Raw genomic sequence first — 18,411 nt, 5'->3', positions numbered from 1 at the left:
AATGTTTCTCTCTTTGTCCTCTTCTCACTTTATATCATAGGTCATATAGCAAACTGGTGACTCCATAGCCTGAATCTGCCTACAGATAGTGAATAATAATGATAATGATGATGATGACGACGATAATAATGATAATGATAATAATAATAATAATAATTTGGCTCTTGCAATATTTTGAAATAAATATATTCAATATTTAAAAATTTGGGAATTACACATTAAATGTTTTCAGCTTTTCCTGAAAAACTGGACCACCTGTACAACCTAAGCTAGTATTTCCACCTGGCAATAGTTAGCTAGAGCTGTGTGTCAGCTGCCCATGTGGACAGGACAGGTAGTATCCCTTCCAATTACTATTTCCTTTGCTGTCCAGCACACACTAACCCTAAGCCCCAGTTACTGCTTAGCTCACCTGGGGTGTTGTTTTTCTTGAAATAGAGAAGTACTTCTTGATATCCATGTTTCTATAAAAAATTGCAAAATGCAAGACCAAGAGAGCCTTGTGTTTTAAGGAATGTAGGAAGAACGCAAATAATAATATGCAAATGGCAAGTGTACCCTTTTGTCCCCAAAAGATTTAATTTACTTCTGTAAGATTTCAGCTAACATTTTAAATTAATGTTTCTAAGTATATAATATCTCCCATTCAGATCTTTTCCCTCAACTTCTGACCCATGTATCAAATGGCTTGCTCAGTATCTGTACTTGGATGTCTCACAGACATTATAAGCATCATATGTCTGATGTGAATCCATCAACTTACTCACCAAATTTACTCTTCTACCTGTGATCTCTCTTGTGGGCAGTTTGTATTATTGTTTCTAAGTATTCATTCTCTCCTTCTCTGTAAGAGAATTATGTATCATCTCCGGCCACTGCCATGTGCTTATAGTGTTTTCCCTGGGAGAAACATTCTTTCCCACACCATAGAGATCAGGCTTATTCATGGGCATGTTTTGTCCAATGAAGTGTAAGCAGAAGTCACAGTACACTTGTCTGAGCAGAAGCCTTTACCCTGGGTGGTTCCACCAGCTCTCCTACTCTCTACATTAAGATCAAATCACAGATGAAGTATTTTCTTTACACCTGGGTCCTGAGTGTAAGTACAGAACAACTGGATAAATATTTTTTTTAAATGTATAACTATAGGGAAAGTGAGGGAACTCCTTAAAGTCCGGGAGAGATTGGAGTGAGAAACAGGGGCAAATCCAGGAATCTCAAAGGGAACATGTTAAGGGCGGGTGAACTATCCTACCCTGGAGATGCTGATAAGGATGCTTACCGTTCTTGGTCTTGGCCCTGGGTAAAAGGGGAAAAAAAAGAAAATTCTTCCTTTGAGAATTCTCAACAAGCCTTCCCTCTGATTTGGGGCCAGAATCCATATGCCTTATATGCCTGGGAAACACCGAAGCTGTAAATTTATGTGAAAATGGTCCTGGACTGGTAATACACACAGGTCCTTGGCATTGTAGCCAACTCAAATCCTCTATGGAGGGACATACTTTAAACTCAGGCCTCAAGAAAGTCCCACTGATAAAGTTACAAGAACATGACCTCATAAAAACATTTTTAAAAGATTTGGAAAAATAAGCTACCTTTAGCCAAAATTCAGCAGGACAATAAAATGAAGAGTCAGGTTCACAAAGATGGCATATACTTGAATGTTTAAAGACATGACATAAAATAAGTGTTTATTATATTTAGTGGAATAAAAGAGGACAGTTTCAGAGCATTTACCAATCTCCTTTCTCTACCAAGATAAGCTATCCTCCATTAAAGAGTAGTATTAGTCAGGCTTTGTATCACATTCATTCTACGCTTCTGTGACTGAGGTCTTCACAACAGTCAATGGCAAAGTTTTGGAGCAATTCCTTCTCTGGTGGTATGCGTGTAGAGATAGCCTCCCAATCAATGTATGTTAATCTTATGATTTGTATTAGTATAGTTTCTTATACATTTGCATTATTCTTTGTGAAGAAAGAGCGAAGCATTTAAATGGAGGCAAACTAAGTCATCAAAAATTTCACCCTAACAATGCTGAATTGCTTTCCATTCCTAGAACGATTATTTCACGATAAAACTCTGAGTTTGAATCATTTGTTTCAGGCAAAAGGGCATATTTTGAAAGCCAAACAATAAAATACAAAAAGTAAAAATGTCTTTTACATTTGGTTTTCTATTTCTGACTTCTTTGAGCTCAGTAAACATTTAACATCAACAGTTGTCACTTGCAGGAAATGAGAGAATGTTAAAGTGACCAGTTTAATTTTTTAACTATTTTATAATTCACGGGACAAAAGAAGACATTTTAGTTAGAAAAGTTTTGTTAATTCATGTTCATGGGAAGATCAAGTTACTCTAAATAAGATAAAGTTGGACTTAATACTTCAGAATAAAGACAAGGTCTTTTCATGCTTTCAAAAGCAACACAGAAGCTTGAAAAACTAAGTGTTTCTTAACAGATGCTCTTGGGAACTTGCTTTAAGAACAGGTAAGATAGATTTTTAGTGACTGCCTGTAACTGAGTGCCGTTTACATGTATGTTCATTTGTCCATTTTAAATAGGTAGTTTGTTCATTTAAACAAATAAATAATCCCCATTTGAGGTCTTGTGTATTAAAATTTTAGTGAAATGTTTCCTCCTAAGTTTTTATGATTCCAGGCTCATATTTGAAATTACTGTTAATTAAAGGAGCTGTGATGACTATCGGATTCCCTGTAGAATCTAATATTAAAAAGTCTAATGTCCCATAAAAGAAAGTGTAAATCTCAAAGAGGACAAACAACTACTGGGGGCTGAGGAGCAAACCTTCTCCTGAAGGACAATGTGTAAATATAAAGCTGCCTTTTCCCCCGAGTCATGAGTTCTTCACATCATCCAGGCAATTCTGCTCATCCTCACCTTCAGGCTTCAGACCAGCCTCTCTGAGGACAGGCTTTTGCTTTGACATAACCCCATAGGCACTCTCAAGATGTATCAGAGAGTTGGCCTTCAGTTCCCTCTTCCTCTTGCACACGTATCTTTCATAATTCTGATCCTCAGTGCTCAGTCACTTGGCCACGTCCTTGCCTTCAACTTCCAAGTCCCTTTGTGCCTTCTGCAAAGATAGACTCTTGGATTATGAATATGTTCTCTTTTCCTTTTTAATATTTAATAGGTAACTGTTCCTATATGACTTGCCTGAATTCCCAATTCTGATTACTCTGCTGCAGACCTCAGGCCTGGCTTCTTTCCACGTTTGAACTCTGCATCCAGTTTTCCTGTGTCCCAGACCTCTCTATTCTTGGGAGGCCAGAGGCTAGTCCAGCTGCTGTGTTTAAGTGCCCACCACATGTTTACTGATTCTCTATAAGTTTGATAAGCTTGTTACACAAGCTAATTATGTGACCTTCTAATGATCTGACTCAATATAGGAACTTAACCATAATGAATCACTAAAGCATCTCCTTAGGAGAGGCCTCCTGAATATCAATCATTTTTTTCCTGTTAATTATAATAACACTGATAACACTCATTGGTAATCAAATCTATGCCCAGGTTCTATACATAGTTACAGTGATAGATATTTTTCTCACAGCTAACCCCTACAGCAACCCTGCTTGGTATTATTATAGCCATTGTTAAATGAGGGAAAAGATTCAGAAAGGTTAACTGTTAACTAAAAACACTGATATTATTTCTGTGTCTGTAGGATTAATAAAAAAAGAAGGCCAAGGAAAGAGTCCCAGTGAACACTCATTCATATTTTCTCCAGATTAGTGATATCCTCTGCCTTAAATATACATGTATTACCTCATCCAGAACTTTCATAGTTGTGGTGGTGGATTCAAAATAGTCAGTTCTTTTCTTAGTGAAAATTGATGCATCTTTGGCTTCTGGCATAATTTGTAGAATACTCTCAACAAGTTCCCTTCTCCCAGACTAAATCTGAAGAGCTCAGTCAGACCACCCTTCCTTCCTTCCTTCCTTCCTTCCTTCCTTCCTTCCTTCCTTCCTTCCTTCCTTCCTTTCTTCCTTTCTTTCTTTCTTTCTTTCTTTCTTTCTTTCTTTCTTTCTTTCTTTCTTTCTTTCTTTCTTTCTTTCTTTCTTTCTTTTCTTTCTTTCTCTCTTTCTTTCTTTCCTTCAGTAAATGGTTTGGAAGATTAAAAAAAAATCTTGGTGTGGAGATCTGTTTTTAATTAACTTACGTCTGCCAGTGTGGTCTTTGTAAGATGAAATTTTAATTAATTAACTAACTTTTCTCTCCAGGGACTTTATAATCTAGGTGGGAGTTTCACTTATCAGACACTAACTCTTCAAGTAGTTTTAACTACAGGTACTCAATTTAAAATTTAGGCTTTTAAACATTCTCTCTAAATCACTGGCTACTTCTTTTATCTTTCTTCCCTAAAAAATGTTCAACGGTGAGTTCCTTTTATATAATCACTATTCATTCGAATGACATTTGCTTTTGTTCTTTACTAGTTCTTTATTAGTTAAGTTTGGTTTGATTATGCAGTCAATTATTAAAATGGCCACTATCAAATTTCAACCCTATGGTGTTACACTTTGTACGCTTGTTCATATGTGCACTGATGACAGAGCCTGAATTCCAACCACACAACTTGTGTGGTTAAAAAGTCCACAAAACCTTGCAACATGATGACTTCTTCCTCCTTTCAGACTCTTCTCTTAGTCCTGCTTGTACCCGCTGACAGGATACCTGGGCTGTCTGGTCATCAGAGAGGCACAGTGACAAGCGGTTAAGTACACAGGCTTGGGAATTAAGGTATATCTAGGTCTAAGCCCTTGCTCTACCTCTCGTTAGCAGTGTCACTTTGAGAAAATTTAACTAGTCTAAGCCTTAGTTTCCTCCTCTTCAAAAAAATCATCAGTCAAGTTTTAACCTGAAGGTAAATAAACTAATATTATAAAGCACTAGTACTGTCCTTGGCACTTTGGGTCACTGACAGGTTTCAGGGGGTCTGTGAACACAACACAGATGTGTATTGTTTTGAACTGCAGTTTCTTTTATATTGCCTTAAAGATTGTCTATGGATACAATTTAGTGGAAAAATTATGTTATTAAGACACCACTCTACTTGAAATAATATGTAAAATGCTTCTAATTAATTACCAGGCACAGTTGGTATGAGTTCTAGAAAACATTCCTATCAAGAGGAATTGTAAGGAATGCATCCTAACATTTTATATAAAGGACATTTCTGTCTGCATTTGACCTAGTTTGAGTTGCAGAATGTCAAGGAAGCTAAAGTTCAAAGATATTTGCCAATTCTTTGGGTTTATGACCAGCAATGATTGTGATAAATATAAAAAATTTCTGAAACTTTTGAGCCAAGTTCTTTGGTTTGAGTGCACTGATTCCTGAAAGGATCTTGAAGGATCCCTTATTTATGTCTACTCTGAAAATATTTTGGAGTATGGATATGAATTTTCTTTATGAGATAAAGTTTTAATTTGAATAGAGATTTTCCATAACTTGGACTATATGCCAAATAACATAAAACTTACAACAATAATAACAAGAAGAAAACAACAACAACAATAAAATCATGATAAAGTCAAACTTAAAAGTGAAATAAAAAAATAAAATAAGGAGAAAAGAAGGCAATAATGAAGATCAGACAAATGAATGTAGAGGGCACCTAAGGAACAAAGCACACATGAAAGACAGTATTTTTTGCCTACCCAGTATCCCCTCTGCCCTCGTTCTTCACCCACAGAACTCAATTTTTGTTTGGGATGCCAAATGTTCTACATTTCTAACAGATCTCCATTTCTACCCTCTGTTGCATTTTGGGGGCCATGTGACAGTTCCATCCCATATGACATGATCAGAAGCCTACTGTGGACTGCTGGAGAATTTTTCTTTTTCTTACCTAGGTGCTCACTTTTCCTCCTTTTTTCTTCTTCCTATCAGAATCACATTTCAGAGGTCAGAGGTTAAGGTAACCGTGGAGATGACAGCTGCAGCTAAGGATGACAGAGCAGAAAAAGAGAAAGTACCACGGATGATGAACTTTCAACTCATTACTTAAAAAAGATAAACTCATATATACTGTTACTCCATTGTAGTTGGATATCTGTTACTTGCCTCTGAAAGCATCTTAAACTGATGCAGAATCACATTTTACATTGATAAAATACATGCGTGTTGCAAGATACCTCATTTTCCCTTTCTGAAATCTTTATTTTGTTTCTGTTAAAATAACCATAACAATATTCAATGAGAACTTAACCTGTGACAAAATTCTGTTAAATGTTTTATAAATACCATAATCAAATCAATATTAAAGACAGTATAACAATACACTGATATTTATAAGACCCAAAAGCAAATACTTCAAAATACAAAGAAAGCTTTGAGGTCATAATAACTTTTAATAGAGAAGTAACAATCAACAATAGACTAAGCATTTAAATTTAAATGATGTATTGACATATTCAAATTGATAAATGTATACAAACTTCTGCACTATAAATAATATGTACATATCTTACTTTCCTTTCAAATGTCTAAGGAAACACCAGTGAAAAGTCACATAATTGGCTCTAAAGAAATAACAAAATTTTTTTTGAACTTTAAAGATATTCAGGCCGAATTTTCTGAGCACACCTGTTAAATAAAACCCACAACTGTTTAAAAATGTGGAAGCTATTTCCCAAATAATCAGTGTCTGATATTTCCTTCTGAATAGGAAGGTGGTCTAGGGCTCTAGCCTGGAAGGGAGTTCTGAGATCTGGGCTTGGATGTTGGAGCAGGCCAGAAAATGCAGTGTCCATTAACTTCAAAAGGAAAGCTGAATATATAGTACAGAGCAGAAAGTGAAGTAAGCCAGAAAGAAAAAGAAAAATACCATATGATATCACTCATATGTGGAATCAAAAAGAAAAAAGAAAAAAAGAGGACACTAATGAACTCATCTACAAAACAGAAACAGACTTGCAGACATAGTAAACAATCTTATGGTTATTAGGGGAAAGGGGGTGGGAAGGGATAAATTTGGGGGTTTGATATTGGTAAATGTTAACCACTATATTAAAAATAGATAAAAACAAATTTCTTATGTATAGCGCAGGGAACTATATTCTTTCTTATAATAACCTTTAATGACAAAGAATATGGAAACGAATTGTGTATATCTATGCATGACTGAGACATTATGTTGTACACCAGAAATCAACACATTGTAACTGACTATACTTCAATTTTAAAAAAAAGGTAAACATATAGTACAGAGCAGAGACTGGCATCTAGGACAGCAAGGGGTTAAGTGTGTGGATAAGAGGTAGAGCCTAGAGAGGTTGCCCTGGGTGACTATGTACAGGGTCTAGGGGTTTCATCTATGGATGATGAAGTCCCAGGAACAAGGTCTTCTCTTAAAGGTTAATTTCTCTTTAATGGAAGCATCCCAGTTAATGATATAAATCGGGGGTGGCTGAGTGTCTAGTAGAAACGAGCTGAGGCAGTGTAGATCTTCAACTGCTGAAAACTGTGAACTGCTTCCTCATCTGGACAAGGTCAGTTTTGGGGGTAGTAAAGGTAGAGAAGCAAGGGAACAAAACTGCCAGTAACATCTGATGAACCCCAGGATCTCACACTCCAGAGCTGTGGATAACACAAAGATCCCTTGGTTGGATACCATACATCCTAAAACCTACACCTTGAGATGTGCTCTTATCACTAGCTTGCTGGACACAGTTCCATCCTCAAAATGATGGACAGCATTTCAAAAACATCGAGGGTTTAGAGGCTCTGCTTAGTCTGCAGCAATCTTTGTGCTTCATAACAAAAGAATTATGAATAATTTTATGTTTTAAAATCCCCTAAATGAATATTATGTAGCTATTGCACTGTTTACTATGATTTTAAAATAACATGGAAACTGTTCATGTTATAATGTCTAACCCTATATACCAATTATGCAGACATTATGCTTATAACTATATAAAAATGGCCAAAAATAGGAAAAAGTAAAGAAGGAGTAGTATTTGAAAACATCATCTCTGGTGTTTTTAGATGAAGAAACTGTGACTCATCTGATTTTTTTTTTTAACCTTACTGTGTTCTTCAAGTATTGTTCAATGGTCAGATATATTTTTTAAAAGCACTAATAAAATAATGTATTGACTGCTCAATATATGCCAAATGTGAGTTTAGGTACAGTGGGAATAAAAAGATAAATAAGAGAAGAGGCCTTTCTTAAAGAGTTGTATTGTAGCAGGGGGATGAGACTACACACATAGCACAACACGTAGTAGGAAGTAGCAAGTGTCACAGGAGAGCTCGGAATGAGTGCTGCACAGAAGAGATTAAGACTACCGCCTTGCATCATCTTTTATTTACTTTGTATGCATATAGGTCAGTGTTAGACCAGTGAATAACAAAGCTAAATCCATAAATAGATCTGTGTGTAGCTTTAGAACATTGTATTTACCATTGGTTTTTCAGAGAATAGGAACCTTGTTGCTGGTGTTTTATTGTGTCTCTTTCCTCCCAGACTTGGAAATGTAAAGGAAGAACAAAGGTAATTTAAACTTCAACAGACTTGTTTTGACATGACTAATTAATAGGAAACACAGCTGGGAATTACAAGAGCTTAAAGACAACTCTCAACTCATTTTCTGGTCAAAAAAATAAATTCACAGTGAATTTTAAAGTGAAAATAATCTTTAATGAGACTTTTATGGTGAGGATTTTAAAAGCGTCTATAATTTACGCAATGGTTTGCAGACTTTCAACGGCTGACCTCTTGACTTCCTGAGCATTTCTGAAGCATTAAAAAAAAAAAAAAGAAATCTCTTAGCAAATATGAAATCTCATCCCGCTCTTTTCAGAATGGTCATCTGGCATCAAGATGGAAAGCCATACGTAGAGAATAATAGAAGGAAAAGACATCAAATATTGATAGTATCTGTTATTTCATTTCAATTTATAATACTGTACTGTGACGGTTATACAGGGCACATGTGGATGCTAGTCAGTGTTTCAACAATAGCATGGCAGAATGAATACAAAATAGAGTTAAGCATTTCATTTTATTCTTCAGTTTTAATCCTTTACTTTAGGTTATAAAGAGAGACAAATATGGAAGGTGCACAATGACTAAATCATCAGGAAAATGGAGTTAAGTAGCTAGAGTTTAAATCACATTATTCAGACTATATTAAAAGTACAACTAACAATATTAGCATTTCGGGAATTACAACAAAAGAGGACAATTAAGCATATTTTGACTGGGCTTTGAATTCATTACATGGAAATTTTAGGAAGTTTACTTGTAGATAATGAAGAAATACTTTCTTTGGTAAGTGTATATATCTTCATAGATAAATAGTTAATATCAAATTTTTAGAAGGACATTTTGCAAAACAAAGACCTCTTTTTTTTTTTTTTTTTGGCAGACTTCTCCAAGTTCTGGCACACAGGTCCATTTGAACAGCATTGTGAGGTTCTGGTAACCTATAGCAGTGACTTTTGAACTTTACTGACTACACCTACAAAGAAGATTACAGACTGTAAAAATCACAGTATTTGAGGTAAGCCAAGAAGGTAATCTAGTTCTTTCCCTCCCTTGGAGGCTGAATCATGTCAGCCATTGGCACAGATGTGAAGCTTATCTATTCTTAACGCTACTATGATTTAGCTTATCTGTAAAATGAGGCTAATAAAATTTGTCTCATTAGAGCTAGGATTGAATCAGAGGATGTAGGTAAAAGATCTAGTATGAGTATCTTACACATACAAGAGTAAAAAGAAAAAAATACAGTAGCTATTACTATTATTATTATTAAGAGCTAATATTGTAACCTCTTTTAAACTATAAAAACGTTTTTCAAGAAACATTTTCTCTTCTATTTCTTTTAGACAACTGAATTCCCCACGCTACAAGTTATACTCTACATTTAGCATTTAATGGCAATGGCCTCTAATTTATTTTCTTGTTTTTTTTCACCACTCTTCTGTTATCTTCAAACCTTATGAGCAATTTCAGGATAGGAACCCTGTTTTATTCCAATTTTATCCCCGGTGCAGAGCATTGAGCCAGGCACACAGTGAGTCCTTAGTACACATTTGTTCAAAGTGTGCAAATATGAGAACATTTTCAATACACTGTTACTCCTTTTTACATTAATTTTATTTTTGAAAGTAATATATACATACAGTTTATGTAGACTATGTAGAACAAGACAGAATAATTTTCTGTCAGTCTTTTCTCCAGTTTTTTTCCCACAGCAGCAATCATTTCTCATTCCTTTAGAGATCCCTTTTTCCTATGTGTTCATATTTCTCAATACACATATATTCCTATATTTTGATCATTCAGTTTTGAATATTATCGATTGACTTTCTAATATGGTTGTTGAGCATTTAGCTCCCTGAAACTTTCATCTCCTCTATTTCCCTCCCCATTTCCCACAGTACAGTTACAGTAAGGATTTTGTTTAGATTTAATCAATTGCTTACACCATTATGACTGTGTAAATAATACCTATAGCTGAGCATTTCAGGAACTTATTAAAATTACACTTTCTTTTAAAATGTTTGTTTTTCTTGACATTAATAATAACCTTGTTTTTTTTTCATTAGACTGATTTTATTTAAACCCTTTGCTAATTTTTCCACAATAGCCTTTCAGTATCATTTCCCCCAAGATCATCCGTCTTAGGTAATCTATCGGTTCCAATTATTCAGTTATAGTCATCCACCTGGAGACTTCCATTTGTTTTCTATTTGAACCGAGTGCTCTTTAGGGATACTGCAGAGTACTAGGAACTTCCTCTCCTTGGCATGCTGAGAACTCCCTTGGTTTTCTTCTAATTTGGGTATCCTGTTTTCTCGATCCCCTCCTTTCTTGCTTACTCCCTTGTTTTGTGAAGTACATCCTCTAATTATTTCCTGAGAAAGGGTGCAAGGGAAATACAATATTTAAGAAATTTTGTGTCTGAAAATCTCTTTCTTTTACCATAACACTGGCAGGCAGGCACTGATTTCTACATTAGATTTTTTTCCTTCATAATTTTGAAAGTGCTGTTCCACTCTCTCCTAGAGAACAGTACTGCTGTTTAGAGATCTCCTTTGGTTTTGCATGACATACTATTTTTTCCCTCTTTCTTTTGAAACTTCTCGGTGTTAACCTGAAATTTCACTTATAAGCCTTAGTTGGACCTATTTTTCAACTTTTATTGTTACTTTGTGGGCTCTTTTAATCTGAAAATTCATGTCTTTCAGTGCTGCGAAATTTTGTTAAATTATTTTGATGATTTCCTGGCTTTTATGATGAGTCCCTGTTTTATCTGATTTCTCCTTTGGAAACTTCTGTTATTCAAATATTGTACCTCCTGGACCATCTTCTTCTTTTCTTTTCTCTTTTTTCCCTATCTCTTTGTCTTTATACTCTAGTTTTTGGATGGTTTCCTTGACATTATCTTTTAAATCTACTATTGAATTATTCATCTCTGCCATCATGCTTTTTTTTCACATTCTCTTTTTGTTTCCCAAGTGTTCCTTTATATTGCAAGAAAGTCTTGCAATGTTTTTTCTCGATTTCTTTGTGAACAACTGAACTTTCTTCTCCTTTCTTAAGTCTTTGTTTCAGTTATTTTTGTCCCTGTCTTTCATGTTAGAGTCTTCTTCAGATGTCTCATTGACCTTGTCTTCTTAAAAAAGGGCGAGAACTAAAACGATGTCAACATTGAGTCAGCCTCTGGAAACTAGGAAGAACGAACACAGGAGTCTCAGCGTTTAGTACTCAGCATTCAGTATGTCTGTATTCATTTCATTCGCCTGATTTTCACACTGCTCCCCACAAGTGCCAGCCCAAAGACCTTCTGTTTTGTCTTCAAAGAATAAAACTCCAGTCTTTCTCCTGAGTGGAAGGAGAGCAGTCACCCCACTGAAGTGTTGGAAGGAATCTATGGATCAAACTACTTAAACAGCATCCCACCAATCGTTTATTTTCAGCCTCTGCCATCCCTGCCAGTGCTAGACGTGTGGCCAGTTGCTAAGCCTTTTGTGAATCCTTGATGTAAATTGTGTTGGTTGTGTGCTCTCTCCACTGCCGCCTCTCAGCTCAGAATTCACCCTTTTCACCTGCTCCGGGACCATGGAGACAGGAGACCAGCCAATGAAATCTTTTGCTTAGCTGCTAGCAGCGGTTAAGTTTTGTAGCTAGGGGGTGCTGGAGAGACTTGGCTGGAGAGGGGCTTTTCTTCCTGGTTGCAGTGTGTTCCTTTTGTCTGACTCTCGCAGCGTTGATACTGGATGGCTTCTGCAGCCCGAGGCTCCTCCAGGGAAGGCAGCTTCTCCGTAGCCAGCTTGGCACTTCACGTAGGGCAGCAGAATCCAGCAGCTTCCTCAGTACCTCCGCCCTCAGGCAGTTCTGTAACTGCCTCCAATGAGTCATCTGCCCCTGAATAGTATTCCCTGGCAGCCTAGAGGGTGAATTTACAGTGAGTCTCACCACGGCAGCATCACAGCATCCCTTCTGTATCCAGGGAGCCACTTCTGTGCCTCTCCAACAAGGTCCAGGTTTCAGCCTTGCGGGGTGAAAGTAGCTTGGTCTTTGGGTCCAGCTCATCCTAAGAGGTAGTGGCTTCTCCTTTTACCTGGTATTACTATATTCTTTAGTTATTTTCACTTCTTACTAGCTAATACCTGGGTACCCCAATCCCCTGTTGTAGTAAGTCACTCTTCGTGTTAAACTATCCCTGTTCAAATCACAGTACTGTGATTCCGTCCTGACTGCTCCAGTCGCTTCAAGCCCAGAAGAGGCTGAGTGTCCCCCGGGGAATAACAGCATGGTACGCTGTGCTCTCCTCCATCAGCCCCTGACCGTCTCATCATTTACCTCCTGGCTGTGCTGACTGTCCTGTACTCTGCTCGCCATCTTTAAACACTCTTTTAAGAGTGCTGAATTATTTTTATTTTTCAGGCTTCACAAAGAAAATTGGTATTTACTCCTGGAGTTACCTCACTCTAGAAATACCTTAACGTAGGTATCATCATCTCTCAAAATTGTTCAGCACAACTATTTCTAAAAAGCCTTCCCTAACCCTTTCTCTCTCTTGAAATGAGTTGTTTTTTAACCTCTCGTTCCCTGAGGGCGTAAGCTGTTCACAGGTCTGTCTCCCTGAGTTTACAGTGAATCTTTTCTCTTTCTATCGCCAGATCTAGCACGTTGACCTTTTGTTGCATATTAAGAACTCAATAACCTTTATGAAATGAATGAATGCGTTTAATTTTTAAGGAATCTAATTTACAGTTTCTTCCATGGAGAACTGAGGTATGAATATGAAGCAAAATCAAGGTGAGATTTCAGGAGGGGGAAGCATATTAAATGGTAGGATGGTTCTCCCTTGACGTGGAGCCCTGTTTCCACGGCTTTCTCCACGGTCACAGCTGCACCACCCCGCTATTCTGAAGCAGCTGTCAGACCAGCTTGAACTTGGAGCTCTTCACAGCTTGCGAGTTGGGATCAAAGTGACACAGGTGCTTCTAATTTAGTCGGAGCTAAGTGACACTTCTAATTTAGGTAGAACAAATTGTCAGCGTATTCCTGTATCCTGGTGGATATTTGCATTTATAGGTCAACAGGTGTAACCTAGAATCTGTAGTTCTCAAAAAAAAAAAAAAATTTAGAAATCAGCATTTTACAGCTCCTCTCAATTTACCAATTTAAAATTATGTACTACTGAGTTGGGATGTACTGTTGACCTAAACACGAGGACTCCTACGCTAGACCACTGTGACTACAAACTAATCGTTTTTCTCTGATGAAAACAAGACGTTAGCCTACAATAATGACAGAGAAAGTTACTGACTTCAACTACAAAGCAAAGATTCCCCAATTTTTCAGAGGTTCTCAATGATCTTTGAAATGAAGGTATTTAAATATGTGTTAATTAGGTTTCTAGTTTGTTCAGAAATCGTGCAGGTAGATAGCAATATAATGTTAAATAAATCTCAGAGTACACTGGTTATCCCTGGAATGTCTTTACTACATGTACTGATATGTTTATCAGGCACACAAAATATTCATCACGCTTGCATTTGACTAGTGCTTGTACTCACTTAAACTGAGATTTTTTTCAAGAAATCTGTACCATGGGCAAGAATTATCTTCATTTTACAGTGGAAAAATAACTGAGCAGTAGAGGGGTTAGCTATCAAAGGTCATATAGTCAATATGTTGGAAAACAAGGACTTTAATCAAGGGCTGTCATCCACTATTCGGTTGGCATTAAGTACATGACTTTGACAGAGTAAACTATAGAAAGATCAACATTTTAATCAACTGCTCAGTTCTTTCTCTTTCTCATATAGAGACTCATGAGAGGTTGTGCCACCAAAAAAATCAACTAATTAAACTCTAAATACCACTCGTTTTTAAGTGACCTCCAAACAAATCAATTCAAGGGAATATTCTGTTAGTGACTTAAGGTAATTGCTTAAACAGCTGTTTTGGAAAAATAAATTCCTCCTTAGAGATTTAAAATAACATCAACAGCAAATTGCAGATGGGACGCTACCTACAAAGAAGATCTGGGCAAATCGAAAGGTAATAAATCCATCCATTCATTTACTGAGCAAATGTTTATTATGCTCCTCCTTTGTTCTAATCACTAGGTAGGCATATACTGATTAAAAAAAAAACAACGATCTCTTGTGGTGAAGACTCTGACAATTCGAAGTCAAATGTTGTGATGAACCCAGAGGTGAGACTAATTGACTTGTCTGGGGAAAGGTAAATCGGAGAAGAAATTATATTTGAGTTGAATCATGAAGATGAATTGAGCAATCCAGGAGAAAAAGAGGGGAGAGATCATTCCCAGGAAAGGACCATTTATGCAAAGACAGGAAGTTGTAAAAAAAATACAGTGTATCTTAGGAAACGTGAGGAATTCAGCATGGCTTGAGAAGAGGTTGCATGGGAGGCTGGAAGGATAGTTGAGGGTAGTATCTGAAGGAGCCTTTTGGCTATGAGTTGTTCGCTTTTTATCTTGCAGGCAGTAGGGAGGCATTGAAAACTGAGAGATTATGGCAGGGGTGATTTATAAAACTCAACATTTAGGTTTAGAGTAGAAGACATACCAAGTGCTAAAAGAAAGGAAGAAATATCGAGAAGATAAAGGACTTGTAGAACTGGTCCCGAATATGGCATTCTCTCTTTGATATTTTGGAAAGGAGTGATTTCACACACTAATTTTGTGCTTTTCTATCCTGCAGACCCTCTTTTTCTTTCAAATTGCCATTAGGACTTTAGCCTCTGGGTGCATTTCTTATCTTAATGTTCTGCTTTCTTTCAGGACATTACTTGTGGCCAGCTTGAAGATTCTGTTCACTGTCATTTAACTCTTCCTTATTAGTGATGATGCTTTGGAGAAGGCCGGTCTCATCATAACATGTAAGAGAAACACTCACCTCCTTGGATGTATACAGATGTGTAAAATACAGAAATTCCACACAAGATGGCCCCCTTGGTGGAACTTCTAGGGGTCTAGTGGTCTGGGGCATGTTGACACATTCCACTGAAGATGAAGGACAAGTTGCTGCATCTGCCTCATCTAACACTAAGAAAGAGGCAAACACCTTGTGGGCTTCTTTGGATTTTTAAAGACAACATATATCTCATTTGGATACACTAGTTCAACCTATTTACTAAAGGCTGCCTATTTCGAGTAGGACCAGAGGAAGAGAGCGTCCTCTATCAGGTCCAGGCTGCCCATACTAATTGCTCTACAACCTGGGCTGTACAAATGAGCAGATCTGATGGTTTCTGAGGAATCAGAGGTAGATAAGGAGGTTGTATAAAACTATTGGCAGGTCCCTACAAGTGAGTCATAGCAGAGAGCTTCAACGTTGTGACAAAGCTTTGCCTTCTCTGTAGAAAACTCTCTCCCTTTTGAAAAGCCACTGGAAGCTTGATCATGGACCAGTAAGTTACCAAATTACCCAAGCTACCTATCATGAACCAAGTGTTTGACAGGAAGCCAAAACTTTGGCCACATACAGCAGCACTCTGTCATCACAGGAAAGCAGTAACATGAGATCAGGATCAAGCATTTGCTGAAGGCACGAGTTAGCACAGAGCAAGTGTCACAGATGCTCCTGGCCCACATTTCTGCCTAAGTTGTACCCATAGCCTCATGGGACGCTCCCCCTGACAACTGACTAAGGAAGAACAACATTTGTGGTCTGGTTTACATGTGATTCTGCACAACATGCTAGCACCACTCTCAAGCGGAGGGATGCAGGACTCAGCTCTACTCAGGCGTAGCCCTAAAGGACAGCAGTGAGGGAAGTCCTTCTAATGGATGAACTCAGAGCAGTGCACGTGGTTGTTCATGTCTTCCTGGAAGAAGAGATGGCCAGAGGCATGAATCTATCCTGACCCATATATAGTGCTTAATGTCTGGATGAATAGTCAGAGACTTGGAAGGAACACAATCAGAAAACTAGTCACAAAACAGTCTAGGGAAGAGATGTGTGGATAGACCTCTCTGACTGTATAGAGTATGAAGATATTTGTGACTTATGTTAATGCTCACCCAAGACTGTCATCAGCAAAGGAGGATTTCAATAGAAATCTGAAAAGTTGTTATGTGGATGTCAGTCAGAATCTATTCTCAGCTGCTGCTGTCCTTGCGAGTGAACACTGAAAGTGGCCATGGAAGCAACGATGGAGGTTTTGCATGGGCTCAGTAACACAGGCCGATCTGGGCATAACCACTCCTCAATGTCCAACCTGTCAACAGACGAAATCTGAGACACTAACATGGCACCATTCCCCTGGTAGTTTTGCCAGCCACCTGCTGGCAGATGATCGCATCAAACCACTTCCATCCTGGTGCTTTATTTCCACTGGAATAGATACATCTCCCAATATGGATTTGCCTCCCCTATCTGCAATGCTTCTGTCAAAACCATCATCCAAGAATACACAGAGTGCCTTACTCAACATCATGAAACTCCATGGAGCATCACCTCCAACCAATGGACTTTATAATGAATGAAGTGTGGCAATGGGCTCAGAATTCACTGATCTTAGCATGCTACCTTGTCACCCTGAAGCAGCTGACCAGAGAGAACACTTGTGAACACTCAGTTGTGGTGTCAGCTGGACAGCAACACCTTTGAGGGCTGAAGTAAAAATTCTCCAGGATTAGGTATACTATCGGAATCTGAGACCAAAGTAGGGTACTGTTTCTCCCACAGCTAGGATTCAGAGTACAAACAGGAGTTAACATCTATCAATATTTTTGCTTCTTATTCTTGCATCTTTTGACTTTGCTGGTTTGGTGGTCTTACTTCCCAAGGAGGGGATACTTCCAGTAGAGGATGCACCAATTGTTTCACTAAACTGGTTTTCGAGACCAATAACTGGCCACTGCCTCCTCATGTCACCTAACTAGTTGGTAAGAAGGGGGATATTGTACTGTTAGAGTGATTGATTCTCTCAAGGGGAAGATGGGTTACTACCATATGTTGGAGAAAGAAATGTGTATTTGGAATGGGGATTCTTTGAGATGCTTCAGAGCAGGCCCATATCCTATGATAAAAATTTAATGAAAAATTGCAACTGATCAATAGAGGCAGGACTTGTAAAGGGACAGACCCTTGAGCAATGAAGGTTTTGATTATCTGACCAAGAAAGAAACCCACCACCAGCTGAGAAGCTTGCTGAGAGCAAAGGGATTATGGAATGGCTAGCAGAAGAAGGGTGTATAGACCAGCTATGATTATATGATGGTAGGTGAAATGAAGACTTTGTAGTTGTATTTCTTCCTTATTTTGACATGAATTTATTTTTGTCTATTTAAAATGATCATTTATCTTTTTTCATCCCCTTTCTCATGCCCCTACTAGCTAAATAAGATAAGGGTTAAACTGATTTCTCAGTATTTAGTTACAGCATATCAAAAAGGGAATGTGATTCAGAAGAAGAAATCACTAAGATGGTATTTGTGGCTCCTCCTTTGGGGTGAGGAATAGTATGTTTTCAGTTATGCAAGAGATCGTTGCATCAGGTTAGGCAGAAGCATGGCTTTTCTTTTGTTTTATACGAAATATAGTTAAAAGAGGTGTGTATCAATGGCAGCATGACTAGGAGAGGACTATTTTAGATTGTACTGTCACCTTGGTTATGTTGAGAGCCACATTTCCCAGAATCCTCTTCCTGACAAGATTCCAGGTTAAACTTGGCCAAAAGAGAGCTTGCATGAGATTTAGAAGGCACAAGTACAAAATAGCAGCCTTTATTCTCTGGAGGTCTTTCTGGTCAGAGTGACAGAAGGTGCTCTTCTTTCTAACTCTTGGCCCTAGTGATTAATAGCATTTCCAGGTTTAGCACAGGATGCTTGACTGTACATCCACAGAAGCCATAGATAGCCTTACATAGTCCTCTCCC

The 18,411-nt window shown here is 37.7% G+C and overlaps 1 long non-coding RNA gene across 1 annotated transcript in view; it reads right to left on the bottom strand.

Annotated features, from left to right (window-relative positions):
* Window positions 1-2,556: 2,556 nt before the first annotated feature.
* The window catches only part of LOC123619799 (uncharacterized), a 47,115-nt gene continuing 31,260 nt past the window's right edge, over window positions 2,557-18,411 (bottom strand). The window contains exons 2-3 of the long non-coding RNA XR_006728494.2: window positions 5,881-5,974; window positions 2,557-4,712 (exon numbers count right to left, since the gene is read on the bottom strand). This is a non-coding gene — a long non-coding RNA (uncharacterized LOC123619799). The remainder of the gene's footprint in view (window positions 4,713-5,880; window positions 5,975-18,411) is intronic.

Source organism: Camelus bactrianus, chromosome 8 (assembly GCF_048773025.1).
Source record: "Camelus bactrianus isolate YW-2024 breed Bactrian camel chromosome 8, ASM4877302v1, whole genome shotgun sequence".
In the NCBI taxonomy this organism is placed as follows: Eukaryota; Metazoa; Chordata; class Mammalia; order Artiodactyla; family Camelidae; genus Camelus; species Camelus bactrianus.
The sequence above is the reverse complement of the archived record's forward strand: the minus strand, read 5'-3'. Positions and strand labels throughout refer to the sequence as shown.